Source organism: Xenopus laevis, chromosome 8L (genome assembly GCF_017654675.1).
Source record: "Xenopus laevis strain J_2021 chromosome 8L, Xenopus_laevis_v10.1, whole genome shotgun sequence".
Taxonomy (NCBI): domain Eukaryota; kingdom Metazoa; phylum Chordata; class Amphibia; order Anura; family Pipidae; genus Xenopus; species Xenopus laevis.
The window spans coordinates 21,300,195-21,326,224 of record NC_054385.1 but is presented as its reverse complement, the minus strand read 5'-3'; the positions used below and the strand labels follow the sequence as shown (position 1 = coordinate 21,326,224).

The following is a 26,030-nucleotide window of genomic DNA, read 5'->3' as shown; positions in this document are numbered from 1 at the left end:
AGATGTCAAACTTACAGACCTATAATTTTAACAAAAGTTCTAAAGTTTTACATTTAAAAATGTTTGTAATTACAAATGCTGATAATTTATTGTCATCTAGAAGAAAGGTTCAACAGCCAGTAGTGGTTCTGAAATTCAGCCACTAAACAATTACTGACATATTAATATATCACAAGAAAGTTTAGAAAGTTAAGCATAATTAATTCAATAACCATAACTCATATTAGAATCATTTTCCTTTGCTAAAGAATGCCTGTGGGGAGGGAGCCATCAACTGAAAGTTGACAGGGTCATGAAAGTGTTAGGAAGTAGGGAACTGGATGAGTTTAAGATTGGAATTATGGGTTTTATAGGTTTGTGGTAGCCTGTTAGGAGGGTGGAGACATGAGGGGTTAAAGAAGAAAGGAAGCAAAGTGGTGTTCTCTTTTACTTTGAACAGCTCCTTCTCACCATCCTAAAAGCAAGGTGGTAGTGAATTAGGAATTAGTATTAGTGTAGAGTCGCAGTGGGACTACCCTGGGGGAGAGTCAGGGTTGGGGTATAAAGTGTAGGACATAGCAGGAGTCAGGTCTGGGGCCAAAGTGATGGAAAGGGTCCAGTTGAAGGGGCATGAGTTATAGAGGAAAGCCGCTCCTATGGGTGACAACAGATGGGGCCCTTTTTTTTGTTATAATTGTTTTTGTTCAGAGGTGAGAGGAAAGTTATTTGTTATGCAAAGCTAAACTGAATGTAGGGTTTACATTGGCCTTAAAATTTACTGATGCTAATACTCATATCTTGGTTGTTAATGTAAATGTGTTAGTAAACAAGCTGCCAAAAGTATTTCATACTTTTACACCAAAAGTATTTCATGCAGTTCAGTATTTTATTTTAATAAAGGAAGGGGTGGAAGCTTCATGTTGTTGGGAGTTGCCCGCCAAATTGACACTACCCCTGTAAAGGTTTACTGTTATATATTCTCAAACAAATAAACATCTTAGTTAGCTCTAATTTACAATCTCTAGGGGGCTCATCTATGCACTTACTTCTATATGAATGCATCTACTATTGGACTTGCCCATAATAGTTTCATTTGGACAGCTGAGCCTATGTTGACATATGATATACAAGGTGCAGTGTGCTCTGGCAAAAGTCCATCCTTTATCAGGCAGTACAGAGCTTCTTCTTTGTGTTGTGTCTATGGCCACTTACTGTGCTACTGTTTAATCACTTGTAACTGAAGGTTGTGGCAGGTTACACCTTTGTCCAGCCCTTTCTCTAGCAGGTGCATAATGGATTGATTTCCATGTAATTTACAGTACTAATTGCCACAATTTTTGATTCTATAGAATTTAACGGAAAGAGCACTGGAAAAATACTAAAGAATTCTGCACTCTTGGTAAAAACCAAAGCAAAGTGTACCAAAAGTATTATTTTAGTAAATGGGTCCTTTGCTCTTTTGTGCAATATTGTGTTATTATCATTATTATTGTATGATCTTTATAAAGGTTTAAATGATATATACTGATCTGCTGTATGTGAATCTGCCCCTTTTATTTGTTCTCTGGATCACTTTTAGTAGGAATCATAATTCGTACGACCTAATATGGAAAAATTCCTGCTAAAAGCTAGATTTTCTGCAAGATGTGTGCATTCTAAGTTTTTGAATCCCTCCAGTTAAAATCAGGTGTTAAAAGGTTGTAAATTGTTTCCCATTATGTAAAAAGAGTGTTCATTATGTGTATCTTCATGGCTGTCTGTCATGTTTATAGGCAAATTGCATTCCTAGAATCTTCAGCTGCCAATGTGAGGGAACAACTATTTGGTCTTTTTTGTTGGGCTCCTGAGGCAAGCAACGTCTCTTCTGAAAGTGTCTCAGGTTCTGGAATATTTTCTTATTCATCTAACCACAATTCTGTTTTGACAAATTTCATAAAGTTGCTTCATCTCAATTACTATAACAGTTTTTGTTTGCAGTTATGAAAAAAATTGACTTGTGATCATTTCACAAGTGATATTAGGATTAAGTGTGGCTTTATAAGAGAAATGCATGGGAAACAACCACAAGTGGCACTATGCCTAATGTATTTTTCAGATGAAGCTTTTATCACTTCAGCAGGCTTGGACTTTTGAGCTAAAGAAAGCTTGAGCAATGGTAATAATTGCTAAACAAAGTTTCCTTGTGCAACATTATCTAACTTCTTTACTACCCTAAACTTGACTACAAGGAGGTCTTCAACCAGATGGTCCCTTGCCACCCAGCTGTTGCTTTTGACCACATTGTGGCTTCCTCATAATTAAAAAAACAAAGTGTTGGAATTCTTCTTAACATTATATCCAAGTGACTAGACGCAATTGGCTCAGAACTCAATAGCTCAAAGCAGTTAGCTTGGGGCAAAGTTAAGGCCAGTTGGTATCTGCTCCCCTAGAAGCCTAATCTTTAGGGAGAGACTTAGGGTAAGCAGCTATTTATATTTTGGGATTTTAACAGATTGACTAATAAGATGATGTTTTCATATATGTGCAACTATATGTAATATTTTTGAGGTATGGTGCTCCTGACTACAAAAGGTGGGTGAAGTCAAAAAAGTCTACAGACCATTAAACAGTGAAATGTTAAACATTCTCAACTTCACAATATATTTCTTTTTAACATGTTCATTCTTCAGAATGTTCTTACAAGCTGATTGTTGCAATATGAAAGACCATTTTTTCTTACATACAAAGATTTACACATACTATAATAGTTTCCATAACTTGTTAGAACAAAGTCTCTGTGACCCTTTTAACTTATGAGGATATAAATTTTCCTACACCTACGTCAGCTTTTCAGTAGAGTTCAAGACATGTTACAAATTATATAAATGCTTTATTTAAGAGCCAAATTTTTGTTGGGTTATGTTATTCCAGCCAATTTATTTCCCAATTAAGTAGTGTGCAGTTCTATCTCCTACGTGGACAACACTATCCATTTTGCAGTCTTATTGCTGTTTGTAGACTGCATCCAGGCGGTCTTAGCTGTACAGTTGGAAACTGCATTGAAAGGTCGCAAAGGACCCCTGATTGCAAAACTATTACCCCATGTTATAATTTGCTGCAAGGGCATTGTATGGCTCAGTCATTGAAGACATCTTTATGCATGACGTTCCAGTTTAGGAAATTATAACATTAACATCCATTTTGGGGCTGGCAGTTAGGACAACCAGCTTTGTAAAATAAGGGTATGTTCAGGTTATACACTGCCTATACTACTACCTATACCTCTCTTGATAGAACTCTCACTTATTGGCCCCTCTATAATAAGAGTGCACAGTATCCATTGATTTTTCCTGACTATTGATTGGAAATCAGGAGAATGCCCTCTACTAGAAACACTGGTTTTGAGTAAATGACTAGTATTAGCAACACTGCCTACTGTCTGATATTGTCTGTGTATGCTGCACTACAGGCCCGGACTGGCAATCTGTGGGTTCTGGCAAATGCCAGAGGGGCTGCTATAAGGTGCCATAGAAAGTCAGTATTTAATGGGCTGGTGGGGGCAGTTTGGGCCTCTGTGTGGGCTGATTGGGCCTCTGTGTACCTGAAATGCCAGGGCCTATTTTAATTCTCAGTCTGGACCTGCTGCACTATAATGTGTCTGTATATGCTATGTGTTACTCTGTTAAGTCAAACCATCGTGCATTCTGAATCAATCACATGGAATTGCACAATATTTATTTATTTAGTCATTTAATTTTTAGCATTCATCAGTTAGCACCGGTCAAAAGAAGTGAGAGGAAAACTTTTTACATTAGTAGATGGTAAGACCTCTCTCTAAGACATTGCAAGTTATTTTGCCATGCAGATTAGGCTAAATTTATTGATTTAGGATTAATGTATATTTTAGTACAACTACTAGAACCCTTTGGTGAACTTTCTCTAAGGGATGTATATCTTCCTGCCATCCAACGTTTATCCATTTCTGACTACCAGTATCCCATGACAACAGAAAGATACAAAGATACTGGGCAAAACAGAAATTCCTATGTCATGTAGGATGCTTATAAGATACAGCTTTAATCCTGTAGTATTGTGAAAACATAGAAAGGAGGCACATTTGGACCAGCTAAATACAAATACTGCCCTTATCCCTCATATATACAATCTGCCTACCCACTGCCCGTAAAATACAATTATATTAGAAGTCACCAAGTAGTTCCAGGACCACAGTCTTCAAGTGTTTTTATAGCTTTAGAGATCTTTGATAATTATCCTATATTTTTAAAATAGGGAAGGGGTACATTTTTTATATAACGCATTTCATAATATATGACAAGCAGTGACTCTACAATAACTGGTTACAACAGTAAAATAATCTTTAAAAGAAAGCCATGAATATACCTTAAGCTTTATAAGAAAAGGTGCTTGTAATCAGTAATAATCTGTGCTTATTTATATAATTTCATTACACATCACAACTCATTGACAGTTGTGTATTATAATGAATAATGTTCTCCTGTTGTAAAATACAGTAATATTAGAATCACCTTGGAGTTCTATAACCTGTATAACCACACTTGGTCTGTGGCCTCAGGCCTTTATATTGTCATGGAATACATTGATGACTTATTATATTCTTCTGATTTCCAATTTAGGGTAAATTATGCAATATATATATTCTCAGGTTTAGATGATGATCATATGATGGTATTTATTTACTTTGATTAGGTTGTATTTACATTAGAGGCAATGGGCATCTTCTTTGCTATATAAATTGTCAATATATATTTAAAGGAGAAGGAAAGGCTCTATTTACTTGGGAAAGCCAAAAGTTAGGCACCCCCCTTTGAATGTATTTACTTACCTCATACATGGGCCAGTGCTCCTATGAGCAGAAAACTGCACCAGTCTGGAGGTTCTTTCAGTGATCTGTTGTCAAATCATAGTCAAAGCATCCCATCTAAGATGTTAATGATAAGCCATATATCAGTCATGACGCAATGTAGGTACAGGTATGGGATCTGTTATCCAGAAGCCCATTATCTAGATAGCTCCAAATTAAGGAAAGGCTACCTCCCATAGACTCCATTCTAATCAAATAATTCTGATTTTTAAAAAATATTTATTTTTCTCTGCAATAAATAAAACAGTTCTTTGTACTTGATCCCAACTAAGATACAGTATAATTTATCCTCATTGAAGGCAAAACAATCCTATTGGGTTAAATTAATGTTTAAATAATTTTTTAGTAAACCTTAAGGTATAGAAATCCAAATTAAGGTATAGCAATCCAAAGGAAAGATCCCTTATTCTGAAAACCCAAGGTCCAAAGCATTCTGTATTGAAGTTAATAGGTATGCATAGACATTGCAGTTAATAGTGCTTGCCCATTACTGACATTATTAAATATTTTGGATCTAGCTGCATCCAAGAAAAAGTGATTTGCACTATTCAGTATTTATTTATTAACATGGTCTTACCATGTTTAAGCTTTCTTTAACTTTAAATAATTGCACAAACATTTTTAATTATCCATTGGGTGCTACTTTATAACCTTTAACTTATAACCTTTAACCTTTTTGACCATTATTAGCTGCTTATTGACCAGTGGGACTCCCTAGGGTCACTGAGCCTTGGCACAATCCCAGTCCCACCACAAGGAGTTCCACCTCTTATCTACCAACAAAGCAATTGTATTTATACAATATATTTATTGGAATATCATAATTCAAGGCATTCTTGGTGAGCTTACTATCAAAAAGGAGATAAATGTTTGAAGTATTTTATAACTGGATAATAAAGAGGCTATAAAGAATATTTCTAAACCATAACTAACATGCATATGGCTTCATATGTGAGGAAAAGAACCCTGCTAGAAAATATTCCATTGATTTACCAGGTGCCATAAAATATCCATCTGTGCTCTGCTTGTTTCCAGATGCGAGGAATCATATAGTTCTGACCAAGGGCTAAAGTCTCAGAAAAAGAGGACATAATCATTTCTGCTTTGTATTGACTATAGGTAAACTATTGACTATAGGTATTTTGATACTCATATATGCTTAGGTTACTTTTGTTGGTGGCAGTAAGTAAAAGTGAATACTGGAAGATATTTAATTGAATATCTTATGGAAAATGTTTTCATAAATAAAGATTAAAAAATAAGATCCTGTTCCTTTGCAGTAGTTCAAGAAACCTATTGGGTCTCTTCCATATTATAGAAGTTACATTCAGCCATAATGACTGGTATCTATAATGTAAGCATGTGAACATTTGAATAAGTTTTGCTATAATATGTCTTTGATGGACAATGCCAGGCAGAATACTAATTTGATGATGGATACATACCACTGGGCTCTGAGATTATCTTTCTTAAAAAATGATCTGCCATGAAATGAGTACAAAAGTTTCCTTTCATTTGTATTATGAATCCTGTATTTACAGTAATAATTATTATTATACATGTGGATCAAAGTATAAATCATGGGTCCATACTATGGCATTACTGGCCATATGCAGTGGAATGTATTCCCACTGATAAATAAATGAATAAACATAGTAACTGATGGGTATAACAGAAAATAAAAACCAGTGTTCATATTATTTATTTACATACCATTATTAGATACAGGTATGAGACCTGTTATCCAGAATGCTCTGGACCTGGAGTTTTCTGTATAAGGGTTCTTTCTGTAAATTGAATCTCCATGCCTTAAGTCTACTGAAGAATCACTCCCAACCACTTAGCTGGGATCAAGTACAAGGTAATGTTTTATTATTCCAGAGAAAAAGCAAATCAGTTTTAACCCTTTAAGTGCCACAGAACGTAGAATCTACGTTCTGTGGAAAAGTAACTTGAAATGCCACAGAACGTAGATTCTACGTTCTGCAGCACTTCCGGGTTCTGGAGCGGAGGAGCGGCTGTTAGAGCCGCTCGCTCCGTTCCGCTTCGATCCCCTGCCCCTAGGCAACGAGCAGAGCAGGGGATCGAGTGGCCCCTGGGGCGCGATCGCCCAGCGACCCAAAAACAGCAGCAGGCACGTGTTACTTACGTGTCCTGCTGCTGCAGCCTACATCGCGCCGTAGATCTCCGCCCCCACAGCACAGGGACACAGATGACGTCGCAGATCTCTTCCAGGGGCTCTTCCTGATCGTCTGCAACAGTCTCCAGCGACTTTTTCAGGTTAGTGCAACAATTACACACACAAACACACCAACACACACTTATTACAGTAATACACACTTAGATTCACACTTACACACACTTACACATACATTTTTGGGGATTGGGGGGGTCACTTACACTCACTGCACTTACACACACGTGCACATGCACACACGCGCACATAACATGTAATTTACCATTTGTACACACGCACACGCACATACATGGCATTGTGGCTTTTTTTTTTTTTTCTTATCGCATCGTCTCTTTTTTTGGCTGAAAAAAATGTTTTATTGCCATTACGAATAGCGTATTCGCTAACCGTACTGTGCAATATCTTTTGTATGTTATTTCAGTGATTATATTGCAATTTTGGGTATTTTGGTGCATTTTTAGCCATTTTATTGAATTTTTTGCCATTTTATTGCATTTTCAGCTCTGCGTATGTTGTGTTCACTTGTTTCTAGCCGTATAACCTGTTTGTCCCAGCTAAAATATTCAAACTGTGATTCTGACGGCCGATAACACTAGTCTGGAAAAAAAACATTGATTTTTGTGGTTTTATTGGATTTTTTTGCATTTCACTCTTTACTGCCTTATTTTGTTTTGCCTTGTAAATTTTATCTACTATATATCCATTTGGGGGTCTCTGTGCGCCACATAGTTTGGTATATCTATGCATATTGGGCATCAAAGTGTTCAGTAGACCCCTGGCGTTCATATTTAGGATGTTTTATGCTGATAAGTTACGAAATGTGGGGCATATAATGGGGTAGAATTCAAGCTTTGTGACGATTTTCAGAAATTTGATAAAAACCGTTACGTTCAGCATTGCTTTGCAGTTTGGCAGTTTGCTGTAGAAACACTTATTTACCCATATTGGATTCGTCAGAATGTGTACTTTCTGAAAATATATGGTTTTCTGGGGTCTCTGTACTGTTAGGTGGTTTAATGTCGCATAATACACACACCGGGTGGTTATATTGCAGCAGCCAGCGCGTCAGCCGTGAAAATGTCTATACATATTGTCATTTGGGGGTCTCTGTGCGCCACATAGTTTGGTATATCTATGCACATTGGGCATCAAACTGTTTAGTAGACCCATATGTTTATATTTAGGATGCTTTATGCTGGTAATGATACATGGACAATACGATGCTGGAAAGTTGAAGCTTTGAGGCAATTTCCAGATATTTCACCAAAACCGCCAAATTTGGCAAAGCCTTGCGACTCAGTAGTTTGGAGCAGAAAGGCATGGGTACCCATTTTAGATTCTGTAGAATGTGTACTTTCCAAAAATATATGGGGTTGGGGGGTAAACATATATTTCTGTGTTTTTACCCCACAAAAATGCAGTCAATGTGTTGATTTTTCATTAGCTGAAGTTACCCACGGGACTGTTTGTATGCGCTAACTTCATTTTGGGGCCTCTAAATGCCAGATACTTTGGTAAACCTATGAACAATGGCCACCAAACTGTTCGGAGGAACCCTGGCAATCATATTTAGGGTGCTTTTTCTTAGAGCATAACGATACATGGGTGATATGGTGCTGAGAAGTTGAAGCTTTGAGGCAATTTTCAGATATTTCACCAAAACCGACAATTGTGGGAAAGCCTTGCGACTCAGTAGTTTGGAGCAGAAAGGCATGGGTACCCATTTTAGATTCGGTAGAATGTGTACTTTCCAAAAATATATGGGTTTTGGGGGGTAAACATATATTTCTGTGTTTTTACCCCACAAAAATACAGTCAATGTGCTGATTTTTCATTAGCTGAAGTTACCCACGGGACTGTTTGTATGCGCTAACTTCATTTTGGGGCCTCTAAATGCCAGATACTTTGGTAAACTTATGAACAATGGCCACCAAAATGTTCAGAGGAACCCTGGCAATCATATTTAGGGTGCTTTTTCTTAGTACGTAATGACACATGGGTGATATGGTGCTGGGAATTTGAAGCTTTGAGGCAATTTTCAGATATTTCACCAAAACCGACAACTTTGGGAAAGCCTTGCGACTCAGTAGTTTGGAGCAATAAGGCATGGGTACCCATTTTAGATTCTGTAGAATGTGTACTTTCCAAAAAATGTATGGGTTTGGGGGGTAAACATATATTTCTGTGTTTTTACCCCACAAAAATGCAGTCAATGTGTTGATCTTTCATTAGCTGAAGTTACCCACAGGACTATTTGTATGCACTAACTTCATTTTGGGGCCTCTAAATGCCAGATACTTTGGTAAACCTATGAACAATGGCCACCAAACTGTTCGGAGGAACTCTGGCAATCATATTTAGGGTGCTTTTTCTTGGTGCATAACGATACATGGGTGATATGGTGCTGAGAAGTTGAAGCTTTGAGGCAATTTTCAGATATTTCACCAAAACCGACAATTGTGGGAAAGCCTTGCGACTCAGTAGTTTGGAGCAGAAAGGCATGGGTACCCATTTTAGATTCAGTAGAATGTGTACTTTCCAAAAATATATGGGTTTGGGGGGTAAACATATATTTCTGTGTTTTTACCCCACAAAAATGCAGTCAATGTGTTGATTTTTCATTAGATGAAGTTACCCACAGGACTATTTGTATGCGCTAACTTCATTTTGAGGCCTCTAAATGCCAGATACTTTGGTAAACCTATGAACAATGGCCACCAAACTGTTTGGAGGAACCCTGGCAATCATATTTAGGGTGCTTTTTCTTGGTGCGTAACGATACATGGGTGATATGGTGCTGGGAAGTTGAAGCTTTGAGGCAATTTTCAGATATTTCACCAAAACCGACAATTGTGGGAAAGCCTTGCGACTCAGTAGTTTGGAGCAGAAAGGCATGGGTACCCATTTTAGATTCGGTAGAATGTGTACTTTCCAAAAATATATGGGTTTTGGGGGGTAAACATATATTTCTGTGTTTTTACCCCACAAAAATGCAGTCAATGTGTTGATCTGCTGAAGTTACCCACGGGACTGTTTGTATGCGCTAACTTCATTTTGGGGCCTCTAAATGCCAGATACTTTGGTAAACTTATGAACAATGACCACCAAAATGTTCAGAGGAACCCTGGCAATCATATTTAGGGTGCTTTTTCTTAGTACGTAATGATACATGGGCGATATGGTGCACATATATTTCTGTGTTTTTACCCCACAAAAAATGCAGTCAATGTGTTGATTTCTCAGTAGCTGAAGTAAAGTCCTGAACAATTTGGATGTGCTAACTACATATTGGTGTCTCTAAATGCCAGATACTTTGGTAAACCTATGCATAATGGGTATCAAACTGTTCAGTGGACCCCTGGCAATCATATTTCAGGTGCTTTTTCTTGGTACCTAATATAGTTTGGGATATGTGAAAGGTTCTTTTGTTTCCACTGGCTGTGGTATTTATCCCCTCAGTTTTTTCTAACCTGTATGGTCTGTTTCTGTACCTCGTCCTTGGTACTGGCATTCAATTGAAGATATAGTTGGTGAAACAGTCCAAGGTAGACGCAGAACTTTGCTGCAAAAATTCTTTATTCACACAACATGTTTCGAGCAAAATTGCCCTTTGTCAAGTGTACAACATACCAATTAACACACCATCTTTATAGGAAATAGGTGGGAGGGAAAAAGAAAGTGGGCGTACAGGTTACCATTCTACTTAGAGTATTAACCCATTATTCGCCCCACAGGTCTAGTGCAACTATAAATATACATTTTTGCATCCAATCCGTGCCATTATACAATGATTATTAAAAAACAATTAATAACCATAAAACAATTGTTAATAACAATAAAATTTACTGCAAATCCTCCAAAGTGTACATAGTGCTTGTGTCTTCTTATAAATTATTATCCTTTAGTCACCAAAAGAGTGCTGGGTAAGACAACCACTGTTGTAGGCTTCAAGACAACCTGGTTAATAAAAACATATATACAATAAAAAGCCTAGTACTGCAATATATTCTGCCTACTGGAGTATTCGCTTGACACATTTGTTACATGCTTTAACCGCATAAACTATTTCAATTCGGATCACCTATTTGCAACAGTATCATACACAGCCCTCTCTGTAACCCCTTAGCCTTTAGCAGTAAGCTTATTTTCTTACCTATTGTAAGGGTAGGGCAGGATTCACTTGTATCTGTGGATTTAAAGCAGAATATATATAATTAGCTTATTATAGGAAGCATTTCACGCTCCATTGATCATTTAATCCTGCTGGCTGCATGCTATCCAATTTTTTAATCCACACTGCTTCCCTTTGGAGGAGTGCTTTTTTTCTATCACCTCCTCGTGTTTGTTGTTTCACCACTTCCACAACTAACCACCTCATCTGAGCTACATTGTGATGGCATTGAGCAAAATGTCGGGACACTGCTGTATCTGTACTGGTATTTGGGGTAAAGTTTCTTATGTTTCCTTTGTGTTCTTTTATTCTTTCCTTCACGCTTCTTGAGGTCTGTCCTACATAGACCTTCCCACAAAGACATTTCAGTAAGTAAACCACTGAACTTGTATTACATGTAGCGTAATGTTTCATGCTAACTTTGTATCCTTTAGTGGGGTGACTAATGTATTTCCCCTTAATGACCGAAGAGCAGCATACGCAGTTTAGGCATGGGAAGGTTCCGATTATAGTTTGGGATATGCGGAGCAGCAAAATAAAACCTTTGAAATGATTTTTCAGAATTTTAAATTTTTTGTTGAAAAACCGCTATGTTCAGACAAGCTTTTATGTTTGGTAGTTGGGAGTAGAGAGACATAGTTACCCATTTTGTAATCGGCAGAATGTGTACTTTTCAAAAATGTATGGTTTTCTGGGGTAAACCTACGGTTTCAGGATTTTTTGCCTTGGAATCTAAAGCATGCCGTTTTCTGCCTTAGTGCTTTCAAAATTCGGTAATATACTGCCGGGAGTTTTTGCTGTACAGAAATCCTAAATCTCCCTAAAACTATACATATCTGGTATTGGCACGTTCGAGAGACATAAGGCTTTCCAAATCAGTTGGATTTTCATCCGTAAAATGAAATATTTTTCTGGTATAAATTGATATACGATGAAAAATGGCAATTTTTCATTTTTTTTTGGTATTTAGCACTATAAATTTTTTTGCACAGGTGGAAATACATGAAAACTCAGGCAGATTTAGAAAGCTCAGTTTCTACCGAAAAAAACAATGTATAGTTTTCCTAGGTAAACTATAGGTTTCCCCTCAGAAAATGCCCCTAAAGTGAGAGAGCACAAAATGTTTCAATAACGGCTGGCATTTCGCATAACCAAAATGTGAAATTCTGCTGGCACTTAAAAAGGGTTAAAAATGAGTATTATTTGCTTAAAATGGGCTCTATGGGAGATGGCCATCCAGTAATTTGGAGCTTTCTGGAGAATTGGTTTTGGGATAAGGGATCCCATCCCTGTATAATTTTTACAGCAATCATTGCTTTCCTTTTGGGTAAACTGATTTCCTTTTTACATTTTATAACATCTTTTGAAGGTATTTACATCCACACCTAGGGGAATATTTACTCAAATTAATCTAAATTTTTTATGAAAACAAAGTCAACCAAACTCCCACGAATTTAACTCATTCATCAATAATTTTTCTTGAACAAATCAGTAACAAAAAGTTGCGACAAAATCCAGCATCAATTCGTATCATACACTTGACGCTCAGAAACTTCAACTTTTTTGGCTCATCGAACGAAAACCTTGACTTTATAGGATTATTCATTGCAGCTCCTGATGTCAAGAAACAACTTCAGGGACATCTGCCATTGACTTCGACATGACCTCGACAGATTTGAGATGGAGTATTTACAGATTCGGATTTTTAGCAGCTTTGGAGTATCTCCAAAAATTCAAGGTTTTTTCCCACAAAAAAAAAAAAAGAGTTTTCCCCTTAAATGCATTAACCAGATGTCACATACAGCTCCCTAAATTCAGAACAAGTGCTAGGCTCCCTGGTCACGGCTCAATCTTCCGCCTGTAGCAGCCGCCTTTGGCCTCGGTAGGAGCCCTCAGCTACTCAGATGCGCCAGGTCTTAACTTGAGAGGAGCAAAGCAGATGTTTTGAACTAGCAAAAGGGGCATGTGCGTTTACAAGGTTTTGGAAAGAAGGTAACCGTTCAAGGAGTAGACAAAAAGCGTAGTCAGGCAGGCCGGGGTCAATACAGGCGTAGTTCACGCAGGGTCAGACAGGCAGTGGTTGGTACAGACAAGGTTCAAGCAAGGTCAATCATGCCAGGGTCGGTACAGGCAGCATTCAAAGAATAGTCAGGCCGGCAAGGGTCAGGATTGGCAAAGTTCAGAATAGTCAGACAGGCAAGGATCAAAACTGGAATCAAACAGACAGAAATCCTACCCAGATACTAAGCAAGATACACCTAACAATGGGCAACAAATTCAAACCAGAAGCCGCTTTAAATGTTTTGGATTTGGCCAATGCGTGATGACGTCATTAAGCATGGTGCGTAAATTGTGGAAATGTGTGCCGTGTGTGCCATAGGAACCTGGCGACTAAGAAGAAAAGATGCCACATGGAGGGCGTCCCTGCCGGAGGTGCGGTGGGCATCCCTGCTGGTTCACTAGACCACCAGGTGAGTCGTTACACCAGATAAATTCAAGGTTTAATAAATGGGCCCCCTATTTTAAAAAGCAATTTAAGTGCTTTAAAAGTTAATAAGCAGTATTTCCTTAATGGAAGAGTATCGATAAAAGGTATTTTATGACTTAAGATGAAAAACACTGCCCTGTACAGTGTGCAGTAGTTATTATTGAAGATTTAAGCAGCTTTAATACAAGGATTCTCCTTTATTAGAACCACAAGTTAGCTCTTCAAATGTTCTTCTCTTCTCTTTATGCTTTATGTAGCACTTTCAAAAGTATGACATATACCATCTAAAATCTGAAATTAATCCGGCAGTTCTGAATACTCTTTAGCAGAATATGGTGCATAAAAGAGACACCTTTAAAAAATTGGAATGGCACACACTGCTGTGTGGTTATGTTAAGACTGTACAAAGTAGTAGTAGCACACGCACACCTGTTTGTGTAGATAATTCCAATTTCCTTGGTGCACAGTGATAGAGGCAACCGGCAACCTCAAATCTGATACTTAGAAAAGGCACACTGGCACACAAGCTGTGAATGCAGGTGAACACCTTGCAAAGATTTATTACCGGAAGTGCAACGTTTCGGGGCAAGCCCCTTTGTCAAGCATACAGGATCTGTGTAAAGTGGTACATTTATAGGTGATTCAATCAGTTAATTGACAGGTGCAATCAATTAGTGAAATTAAACAATTGTTTTAACAGCAATTAGCTAATAGCAGCATTTAGTTACTGTGAAGCGAATACAAAGAAAAAGCATATAAAAAAAGTCTTATAGTTCTCTGAAACGAATAATGAAAAAGAAAAAAATGAAAAAGAAATTAACCCAAGGCTTTGGTTCATTTCCCGTGTAATAAAAGTTCAAAGTCCAGTGGGAAACCTTATAAGCCCAATTTTCTAATGTAGCAAGAAAATATTTCAACAGTGTTGCAGTACCTAAAAAACAAACATGGACATAAAAATGGTTACAAAATGTAACTATAAATTCTTACCCTGTCTGAAGGAAACAATAGAAGAATACCTGTCCCTGCATCAGGAAATTTGCACATAGTTTTCTTATCTGGAAAAATTAAACAAAGAGAGTTAGAACACCCAGAAAAAGATAAATTCATAAATAGCAAGCCATACTGAACTCTTCATTAAGCCCTTTTGGATATTTAGTTTGGAGTAACCAGATCCAATAACACTCTCTCTGTAATAAAATTCTCTTTTTATCCTGTCCTTGTTGTATTTTTATTTTCTCTAAAACCTGCCAATGGAGTTGTGCTATTCTGTGGCAGTTTGTGAAAAAATGTTTGGCAAGCCATGTTTCTTTCTTATATTTACTTGAAGATGTTAGCTCGACATTTTCACTTTTTTGGGGTTGATAATTGCGGATAGTCGATTTATGTTCATTTAGCCTTGTTTTTATGGGTCTCGAAGTCTGCCCTATATAAGCTAGGCCGCATTGACATTTAATGCAGTAAATCACGTCTGAACTATCGCATGTGAAAAATCCATTGATTTCATGTTTCGTACCCTGCTGCGGATGTGTAACTGTGTTGCCCGGGATTATTCCGTTACAGTGACCGCAGTTCCTGCAGGGAAAAGTGCCTTTATTGTGCGTTAAATCACCCATCTGTAGCTTACGTTTCTGAGGTTTAATTAGTTGTCCAATATTCTTACCCCTTCTGTAAGAAAAAAGAGGGGGAGCCTGGAACATATGCCCAAATTTTGCATCCATTTTTAGTATATCCCAATGTTTTAAGATAGTATTACGAATGGCCTTAGAATTTTTATCATAAGAACTAACAAAAGGGATTCTTGATGTTGTGGATGTAGATGGAAGCTTTTTTTTGGTTAGCAGTTTATCCCTAGGGATTCTACGTACCTCCTCATATTTTTCTTGTAGGCTTTCTATATTGTGTCCTTTTTCTTTAAATTTTTTAATCATTTTAGTTGCCTCAGCTTCGTATAGGTCATCCGTAGATGCAATGCGTCTTGCTCGTAAAAATTGGCTTTTTGGGAGACCTTTTACTAAGCCAGGAGGATGAAAGCTATCACTAGGTAATAGATTATTTCTGTCCGTGGGCTTAGTGAACACGCTTGTAACAAATGCTGCACCTGTAGATTGAATATTCACATCCAAAAAGTGTATGTCTGTGGGGCTAAATTCTAGGGTGAATTTAATCGAAGCATGTACTTCATTGAGATATCTGAGAAAATTCTCCAAGGTTTCACGGCTGCCTGACCAAAGAAAAAAAGTGTCGTCCATGTAGCGCATATAATCATGGATGAACTGTGTGTACTCATTATTGCAAAATATAAAACTTTTTTCAAAATAATCCATGAAGATGTTGGCATAGGCAGGTGCCATGTTCGCACCCATGGCGCAGCCTTGCAATTGTAAATAAAAATCCTGGTTAAATTGGAAGTAATTTTTTCTCAGTACAATATCCAACAAATCACAGATGAAATTTATTTTATAGCTGGGTAATTTCCCCTGGGACAGGTATGAACGAATGCATTCTATTCCTTCATCATGGGGTATAGACGTAAAAAGGTCTTTTACGTCTAAAGAACAGAAAAAGAAATCACTCGATGGAAATGCTACCTTCTCTAGCCTAGTCAAAAAATCGGTGGTGTCGATTAAGCATGTGGTTAGAGTGGGAAATGAACCAAAGCCTTGGGTTAATTTCTTTTTCATTTTTTTCTTTTTCATTATTCGTTTCAGAGAACTATAAGACTTTTTTTATATGCTTTTTCTTTGTATTCGCTTCACAGTAACTAAATGCTGCTATTAGCTAATTGCTGTTAAAACAATTGTTTAATTTCACTAATTGATTGCACCTGTCAATTAACTGATTGAATCACCTATAAATGTACCACTTTACACAGATCCTGTATGCTTGACAAAGGGGCTTGCCCCGAAACGTTGCACTTCCGGTAATAAATTTTTGCAAGGTGTTCACCTGCATTCACAGCTTGTGTGCCAGTGTGTAGAGATGTCGCGAACTGTTCGCCGGCGAACTTGTTCGCGCGAACATCGGGTGTTCGCGCTCGCCGGAAGTTCGCGAACGTCGCGCGACGTTCGCCATTTTGGGTTCGCCATTGTTGGCGCTTTTTTTTGCCCTCTCACCCCAGACCAGCAGGTACATGGCAGCCAATCAGGAAGCTCTCCCCTGGACCACTCCCCTTCCCTATAAAAACCGAAGCCCTGCAGCGTTTTTTCACTCTGCCTGTGTGTGCTGAAGAGATAGTGTAGGGAGAGAGCTGCTGCCTGTTAGTGATTTCAGGGACAGTTGAAAGTTTGCTGGCTAGTAATCGTTTTGATACTGCTCTGTTATTGGAGGGACAGAAGTCTGCAGGGGTTTGAGGGACATTTAAGCTTAGGTAGCTTTGCTGGCTAGTAATCTACCTTCTACTGCAGTGCTCTGTATGTAGCTGCAGTGGGCAGCTGTCCTGCTTCTGATCTCATCTGCTGACTGCTGCAATAACAGTAGTCCTTGTAAGGACTGCTTTTATTTATTTTTTTGTTGTTTTACTACTACTACTACTACTACTATAAGAGCCCAGTGCTATTAGTCTAGCAGTGTTGGGGAGTGGGACTGGTGTGCTAATCTGCTGCTCCTAGTAGTTCAGCAGCACCAACTTTAATTTTTTTTTTTTAATATTCATTTTTTTTTATTTTACTTTTTTTTATTTTACTACCGCTGTAGTAGTGTATAAGTTGACCTTTTAGGCATTATTTGCCCTGTAGGCATTATTTGCACACTGTTTTCTTCAACCCGCCATCTAGCTGTGTGACCTTGTTCACATTCTGTCTAAATATCCATAATATTACCGTCTCCAGAAAAAACACCGGAGTGACTTTTTTCAAGCAGCCATAATATATTTTACGTAATCCGTATCCACCGCTGTTGTAGTGTATACGTTGACCTTGTAGGCATTATTTGCACACTGTTTTCTTCAACCCGCCATCTAGCTGTGTGTATTATCGTTTCCAGAAAAACCAACTGAGTTTTTGTTGTTGTTGTTGTTTTTTTAAAAATAATGCCAGGCAAAGGCAGGCCGCCACGCAGAGGCCGTGCTAGGGGCCGTGCTGCTATGCAATCCTGTGGCCCTAGCAAATTGCCCAGTTTTAAAAAGCCAATGACCCTGAACTCCCAAAATGCTGAAGAGGTAGTTGACTGGCTTACACAGCACACCCCATCCTCTACCGTTTCTAACTTTACCACAACATCCTCCTCATCCTCCACTGCTATGGCCACCCCACGTAACACTTCCTCCACCACCGGTGCCCCTTCTTCACTGGGGTTTTGTGGGTGCCTAGTAGAAGAGAGCAAGAGGAGGGTAGTTCAGATGGAGAGACGGAGAGTCAGAGAGGCAGTAGGAGAATAAGACTTATAAGACTTTTTTGCGGCCAAAAAACTGGGCAAACAATGCCTACAAGGTCAACGACGTTGACCTTGTAGGCATTGTTTGCCCAGTTTTTTTGGCCGCAGCCACTGAAGCACAGAGGCCAGAAAAAATATGCCATATAAATGCTGAAAATAGTCATTTTTTGCCATACGTTGACTCAACGTATATGGCAAAAAATTACTATTTTCAGCATTTATATGGCATATTTTTTCTGGCAACTGTGCTTCAGTGGCTGCGACCAAAAAAACTGGGCAAACAATGCCTACAAGGTCAACGTATGGCAAAAAATGACTATTTTCAGCATTTATATGGCATATTTTTTCTGGCAACTGTGCTTCAGTGGCTGCAACCAAAAAAACTGGGCAAACAATGTCTACAAGGTCAACGTATGGCGAAAAATTACTATTTTCAGCATTTATATGGCATATTTTTTATGGCAACTGTGCTTCAGTGGCTGCGTCCAAAAAAACTGGGCAAACAATGCCTACAAGGTCAACGTATGGCAGTTGTTTAAAGAGAACAGTAGATTACTAGCCAGCAAAGCTACCTAAGCTAAAATGTCCCTCAAATCCCTGCAGACTTCTGTCCCTCCAATACAGAGCAGTATCAAGCAGATTACTAGCCAGCAAACTTACTATCATCTGTCCCTGAAATCACTAACAGCTCTCCCCCTACACTATCTCTTCCAAGCACACACAGGCAGATTTTTCAGATACATTTTTGCCCTTGATCCCCCTCTGGCATGCCACTGTCCAGGTCGTTGCACCCTTTAAACAACTTTAAAATCATTTTTCTGGCCAGAAATGTCTTTTCTAGATGTTAAAGTTCGCCTTCCCATTGAAGTCTATGGGGTTCGCGAACCGTTCACGAACCGCTCGCATTTTTGCGCAAGTTCGCGAATATGTTCGCGAACTTTTTTTCCGACGTTCGCTACATCCCTACCAGTGTGCCTTTTCTAAGTTATGTTAAGACTGGCCATATATAGGATGAAATTAAATTTGGGGAGAGAGGTAATAGCTTCAGTGTGCAGATGTGTAATGTTTGCAGTTGTTTGCAATTAAAGTATAGAAGACAGCCTAAGGAACAGAATACTTGGTCTGAGAAATGAATCTCTTTGGAATGGAACCATGCATTTTGCTTGGTGCCAGAAAGGGATAGCATGGCATGAAACTAATGTGGTTAGCCCCAGAATGCAGGTTACAAACTAGCATAGCTGATTCGATTGCAAAAATACACGATCATTATGTTCATCTCTGATTGATACAGTTCTTGAATGTTTAGAGTCTGGAGTGAGGCATGAAAAACCTTGTGTAAGAGTTTCATACTATGACACAGAGGAGGATAAATCCCTTGTGAAATACCAAAACAAGAATGAAATCACTTCATTTTTCTCAAATGTCAATAATGTATATTGGAAGTCTTGCAAACTCAACTTTCCAGGTCATCCTGCTACCATAACCTGGGTACATCTATGAATAGTTGTGTGGTATGTCACTTATAACTGTTTTGGGCTGTGTGCAAAAAATAATCTCGTGCAGAGAATTTGGGTCAGAATAAGAACAAAATTACATGTTTTTACACAAAATTATTTGTGCTCAACACAATTTGTTGCCAGGTGTCAACCTTAATTGCTTTAAATGTATCTGTATGTTTATACAGTATAAATTACAGGTGTGGGATCTGTTGTCTGAAAACCTGTTATCCAGAAAGCTCTGAATTTTGGTAAGGCCATCTCCCATAGACTGTGTTTTATCCAAATAATCAAAAATTTGAAAAATGATTCTCTTCTTCTAAAACAGTAGCTTGTACTTGATCCCAACTAAGATATAATTAATCCTTATCAACAGCCCATTGGGTTTATTTAATGTTCACATGATTTTCAAGTAGACTTCAGGTATAAAGATCCAAGTTAGGAAACATCCATTAGCCGGAAAACCCCAGGTCCCGAGCCTTCTGGATAACAGGTCACATACCTGTACAAGGAAAATAGTAATAAAATGTTTCCTTACTACTAAATTGGCTAATAATGGAATTACCAATCAAACATATTTATGAAAATCTTAAACTCGTTTTTCTCCAATCCAGATGTAAAAATGATATAATTGAATTAGTAATTTAAGTAAAAGTTTTAGGAAATGCTTTTTTTCAAATTCATACAACAAATAAAAAACTTAATATATCAAAATATTTTTATCCTTTTATAATAGTTCAATTTGTTTTCAAGCCCGCTTTTGAGGTACAATATTTGGCCAAAAGGTTATATATTGCTGTTTTAGCTATTTATTAGGGATGCACCGAATCCAGTATTCGGTTTGGGATTCAGCCAGGATTCTACCTTTTTTATTTGGTCTGGCAGAACCGAATCTGAATCCTAATTTACATATGTAAATTAGGGTTGGGAAGGGAAATCCCGTGACTTTTCGTCACAAAACAAGGAAGTAAAAACAATTTTTCAACTTTTTCCTTCCCCAGCCCTTCATTATTTGGCCAAATCTTTCAAGAATGATTCAGGGAATAGTCCAAATCCCAAATAGTGGATTCGGTGCATCTCTACTATCGATCCATAGTTATGTAAATACCTTTAAAGGCATTCTGTCATGATTTTTATGGTGTCATTTTTACTTCTAAATTAACCAGTTTACACTGCAAATAATTCACTCTACCATATAAAATGTAATTCCTGAACCAATAAGTGTATTTTTTTAAGTTGTAATATTGGTGTGTGGGCATCCATCTCAGTGCATTTTGCCTGGTCATGTGCGTTCAGAAAGAGTCAGTGCTGCACTATGGAACTGCTTTTTGGCAGGCTATTGTTTCTTCTACTCAATGTAACTAAAGGTGCTGCAGTGGGACCTGGATTTTTACTATTGAGTGCTGTTTTTTTCAGGGAGCTGTTATCTGGTTACCTTCCCATTGTACTAGTAATGGGATGGGAGGGGGTGATATCACTCAAATTTGCAGTTCAGCAGTAAACAGTGACTGAAGTTTATCAAAGCACAAGTCACATGCATTGTGACGCCCGGGAAACTGACAATATGTCTACCTCATGTCAAATTTCTAAATAAATTATAAAAAAAAAAGTCAGTTTGCTGTTTGAAAGATGGATTTCAGTGTAGAAGTCTGTTGGAGCAGCACTAATAACTTGTGCTTTTGAAAAAAAACATGTTTTCCCATTACAGTATCAATATAAATTAGGATTCCAGGAGTATCTAATGGAGCAAACAGGCTCTAAGGAGCAGATTTATCAAGAGTCAAAGTGAAAATTTGAATTTCTAATTACAATTTTTGCATTTTTTATGGCAAATTCGACTAGAGAATTGTTAACATTTGATTCGAGTTTTTTAAAAAATTCGAATTCCATTTTTTGAAATTTATCATACACAGACCCTTTAAGAGTACAAAAAAATATATTTTTTTAATAAATTGCAGTTGGTTGAATTTCAAGTTCATGGGAGTTTAAAATCATCCAAATTGTGACTTATATTTATGTTAAGAAAAACACAAATTGTATTTCCCTTAAAATATAATTTGAAATGGCACTGGGGTAAGACATGAACCTCTTACAGTGTCTTCTTTCTCAACACTGTTGGTCTTGTAAAACTGGTTATATGAATTCTGTTTATGTGAATGTTTTTTTTGTGTCCGTACGATATAAAGTTCTAAGGAAGATGACACAAACGCAGTGCTTCATGCCACCCTAATTTATAGAAATATGCTTATTATGGGGTATTGGTTATTATTGCTTTTCTATGGAAAGGGGACTTCCATGAAAATTTCCCTAGTACTTTGTTTTCACTTTCAAGCAGCAAAGTTGCATTGTTTGACAAATGATAACACATTATCATCATTTTATACTAGTTAATGAAGTATTTATTTTTAGATTGCCAGTTACCTATAATGCATGAAGGAGCTTGTCTTTTGATAACGTGAATGCAAGCAAATACAACAATCAGCTCATTCTGTTCACAGGTCTAAATAATTAGATCATGTGTTATTTGGTCTCTTGCCAAATTGTATGGATACACATTTCAAGTCTGAACTAGTGGATTTTAAGGGAAGGAGAAGAAACAGCCCCTGCAACTACCAGGTTGCTCAAAGTGCCCTTGTGGGACACCAGTAGGTCAGATTTTTCCTTTATTAATAGTGTTCTGTCCTCACTATGTGTTACCCTGGGGTAGTGTGTAGCTTGACAACTCCTTCCTTCATTAATCCACTGACATGGGTTATTGAGCTTCAGTTTTATAAACAAAGGGAAATGTGTAAAAATAGGGAAGATAGAAAATGACAGTGCTTAGTAAAGCTGTACAATATAGCATAATATAGAAAATACATAAACACTGTGTGGCATATGTTAAACCAAAGGGTTGAGAGGCAAATATATAATATAAGGCTTAGATACTGTACCTGGGCAGGAATACACACTGTAAAAAAGTGCCATGAGGTAGCTGCATATATAACCTATTATAAAACTTGGATAAAGGTACAAAACAGATAAATAATGATCTGCCTTTATAGATCAGGCATGGGATATAAGTAATACCTACCAACAATGCTACCACAAGGCTGGATGGGGTTGGATTTCTGTGGATGGTTATGTACTAGCTGTGAACAGTATGAAGATGGCAGCTAGAGTGATCATTTCCTGGTATTACACAGGGTCACATGGGAAGGGTATGATGGCCTAAGAAGAACATTTCTATAACAGTGCACAAACCATACAAGTGAATCATTAGGTGATGCAACATAAACAATAAAACAATGCTGCAGGCATAACACACCCTGTCTGATATTGGAAGATATCATCCATTTTCTGGTTCTCTGGAAGAGAGTCCTAAGACCAGTTCAGATATGGGTCTGAAGTGAAGTTCAGTGTCATGTTGCCTTGTGACCTTGAACTCCACTTTTAAAAGTCTATTTGGATCAAGTGGGTCGAACTTTAGTAGCTGTACCATGCAGAACATTGAGAATGATAATGTCTGTCGCTTGCTTAAGTTCATTTGATGTATATGTTTTTTGGCAGTGGTGTCAACCTTTGCAGTTGTTGGAAGTTGAAAGAAAATCTTTCTTTAAGGACTTTGCTATATGAAGTAGGCAGGTAATGGACTTGACTAGAGACTTCCAGGTGGAAAATCGTTTGAAGAGATGGTCTCCAAGGTGCATGCTTGAAGCATTAGTGCAGAGTGTAGACACTTGTGGATGAATCTCTGGGTCAGATGGTGAATCAACTAACTCATACATATCATCAAGATGATTCTGTTCAGAGGTATACAGGAATGTGGGTCCTGGAAACCATGAGGTTTATTTTAAACAAGCTGCAGGTACAGCTCTTGTTGCATGATCTGCTAGGTTTTGGTCTTATGGTACATAGTGCCACTGTTTTGGGTGTGTTGATCTCCATATACGCAGAATTCTGCTTCTAGACATAGAAGCATCTGGTCTCATTGAAGATGTAGCCCAGCACTACCTTACTGTCTGTGAAGAATTTGGCCTCAATTCGTTGAATATCAATTTCTGAAATGATGAGGTCAGTCATTTCTACTGCTAACAGCTGCACAAAGCTCTAGTCTGGGTATAGTGTGCTCTGTCCGTGGAGCTAGTTTTGCTTTGGCCATAACAAATCCTATATGGCACTATTTTGCCTCAGAATGTGTATGGTAGACAGTGTCTCTAAAGAGTCTCTCCGCTCTACCCACACTTGTTCCTTTTCTGATGGAAGTGGTGAATCCCAGTCACAAGATTCTATTGTTAGTTCCTGAAGTAAAGCTTTGTCTTGAATGGTCATTGGAGCCGCAAACCCTAGAAGGTCATACAAACTATTTATTGTGGAAAGTACTCCTCTGAGTGTGAAGGGTTTCTCATCCTTGTTCACTTGAAATGTAACTGTGTCAGATTTCAAGCCCCAGTTTAGACCAAGGCTACGTTGCACAGGTAAGGTGACTGTTCCCAAATCTAAGTCTCTTACGTCACTAACGTGGTCTTTTGATGGGAAGGCTTTCATTAACTGTATGCTGTTGGAGGCTATTTTGTGAAGTCTAAGGTTGGAGCAGGCCAGCATGTCTTGTGTTCTCTTAAATAAATTGATTGCTGTGTCCTCAGAGGGTGATGATTTGAGACCATCATCTACATAAAAGTCTCTCTCTACAAATTGTCTGACATCTTTGCCATAGTCTACTTCTCCTTTCTGGGCAGAACGGCTGAGCCCATATATTGCCACTGCAAGGGAAGGACTGTTTCCAAACACATGAACTTTCATGCGGTATTCTAAGGTACCTTTGACTGGGTCAATGTCTTTAAACCAGAAGAATCTCTAGAAGTTCCTATGGGCTTCTCTCACAAGAAAGCTATGGAACATTTGCTGGATGTCTGCTATGCAAGCAGCCTCAATGAAAGCATATGAGTACTATCAAGAGTTTGTTGTTGAGGTTTGGGCCTGTTAAAAGTACATAATTTAGGGAGACTCCGTTATATTTGGAACTGGACTCTGATCTGACCTGTTTCTTTGGGTGGTATAATCCAAAGATTGGCACGTACCAGTATTCTTCTTTCTTTTTAATACTGGGAGCTACTTCTGCATGTATCTTCTCAAATATCTTTCTCATGAATGTAAAGAAGTGCTCTCTCATCTCTAGTTTCTTTTGGAGAGTGCATGTAAGAGAAGTGAAATGTTTGAGTGCCTCTTCCCATATTATTAGGAAGAGAATGTCTTTGTGGTTTGAAGGGAAGTGGAGCTACCCAGCTGTTGGCATTGTCTTTACACATACTTGCTCAATTATCCCTAGGAAGGTTTTGTCTTCAATGGAGAGAGACAGCTGGTTGTCGTCTTTTGATCTCAGGAAGACGGTGCAGCCTAAGTGATCCTCATCCTCACTGCAGGGGTAGCTGATACAACAAGGGTTTCCTAAGAAGTTGGTTATCTGAGAGTTATTCTGAGTTTCTTTGACCAGAAAATTATTTTGACATGGTTGGAAGAGAGATGGGCGACCATTCTCCAGTGTGTTTGTATGCAGTGTTGATGCTGGTTGGCCTGTGTACATCTCCCAGGCAAACTTCCCCTATGATGACCCATCCAAGGTCTAGCTTCTGTGCGTAAGGTGTATTGCGAGGTCCATTCATTAAGTCCCTTGCTTTGTGGACTTGTAGGAAATCTCTTCCAAGAAGAAGCATTATCTGGGCCTCTGGGATTAAATGTGTTATACGTTTCAGGTGCACATGGTGCTTAGTCACATCTGGTGTAGGAATTTCAGAACGGTTATCAGGAATCCAATTACATTCAAATACAGTTGGCAAGCGTATTTGTCCACCTATGGACTCCACTTCTCCCTGTTGTCTCAACAACTCCTGCACAAGTTTTAAGGGAGTGTGGGGTGCTTGGGCCCTTGATATTGAATACATCAAAGAAGGCTGGACAGGCTAGAGATTTGTTGCTCTGATCATCCATAATTGCATAAAGCTTAATGGCTTTATCCCTTTGGTTTGTCGGGTTCACTCTGACTAAGCAAATCTTGGAGCAGGATCTGCCACCTATATGGCTCCTTTGCAGACTTCTGTACATTGGGAAATGACCTCTGGTATGGTTGTAGCAGTGTTATCTTTATCCCCGCCATGCTCGATAACAGCCTTGGTATAAGATACAGTCCATGGGGCTGGCCCAGGGTGTAAAGCTGTGTTGTGATGTGTGATGTCACATTCTGTGCATTTTACACTGACCTTGCAGTCCTTGGCAAGATGATATGTAGATGAGCAGCACTTGTAGCAGATGTTGTTTTCCTTTAAAATGGCTTTGTGGTCCACTATGGGCTTTTCTCTGAAGGGTCTGCATTTCAGAAGGGGTTGGGGCTTCCGGTGTAGGGGACACTGCTTACTAGGGTCTTTGATCTTTGTCTCCTCATGGGAGATGCCAGCTGACCTGTAAGAAGA

At 38.3% G+C, this 26,030-nt stretch overlaps 1 long non-coding RNA gene across 1 annotated transcript; it reads right to left on the bottom strand.

The window, feature by feature from the left end:
- Positions 1 to 10,477: 10,477 nt before the first annotated feature.
- Positions 10,478 to 22,732, bottom strand: LOC121396892. The gene is made up of 4 exons (XR_005963248.1): positions 22,658 to 22,732; positions 14,705 to 14,772; positions 11,212 to 11,244; positions 10,478 to 11,015 (listed from the first exon to the last, which is right to left on the bottom strand). It is a non-coding gene; the product is annotated as an uncharacterized LOC121396892 (long non-coding RNA).
- Positions 22,733 to 26,030: the final 3,298 nt, after the last annotated feature.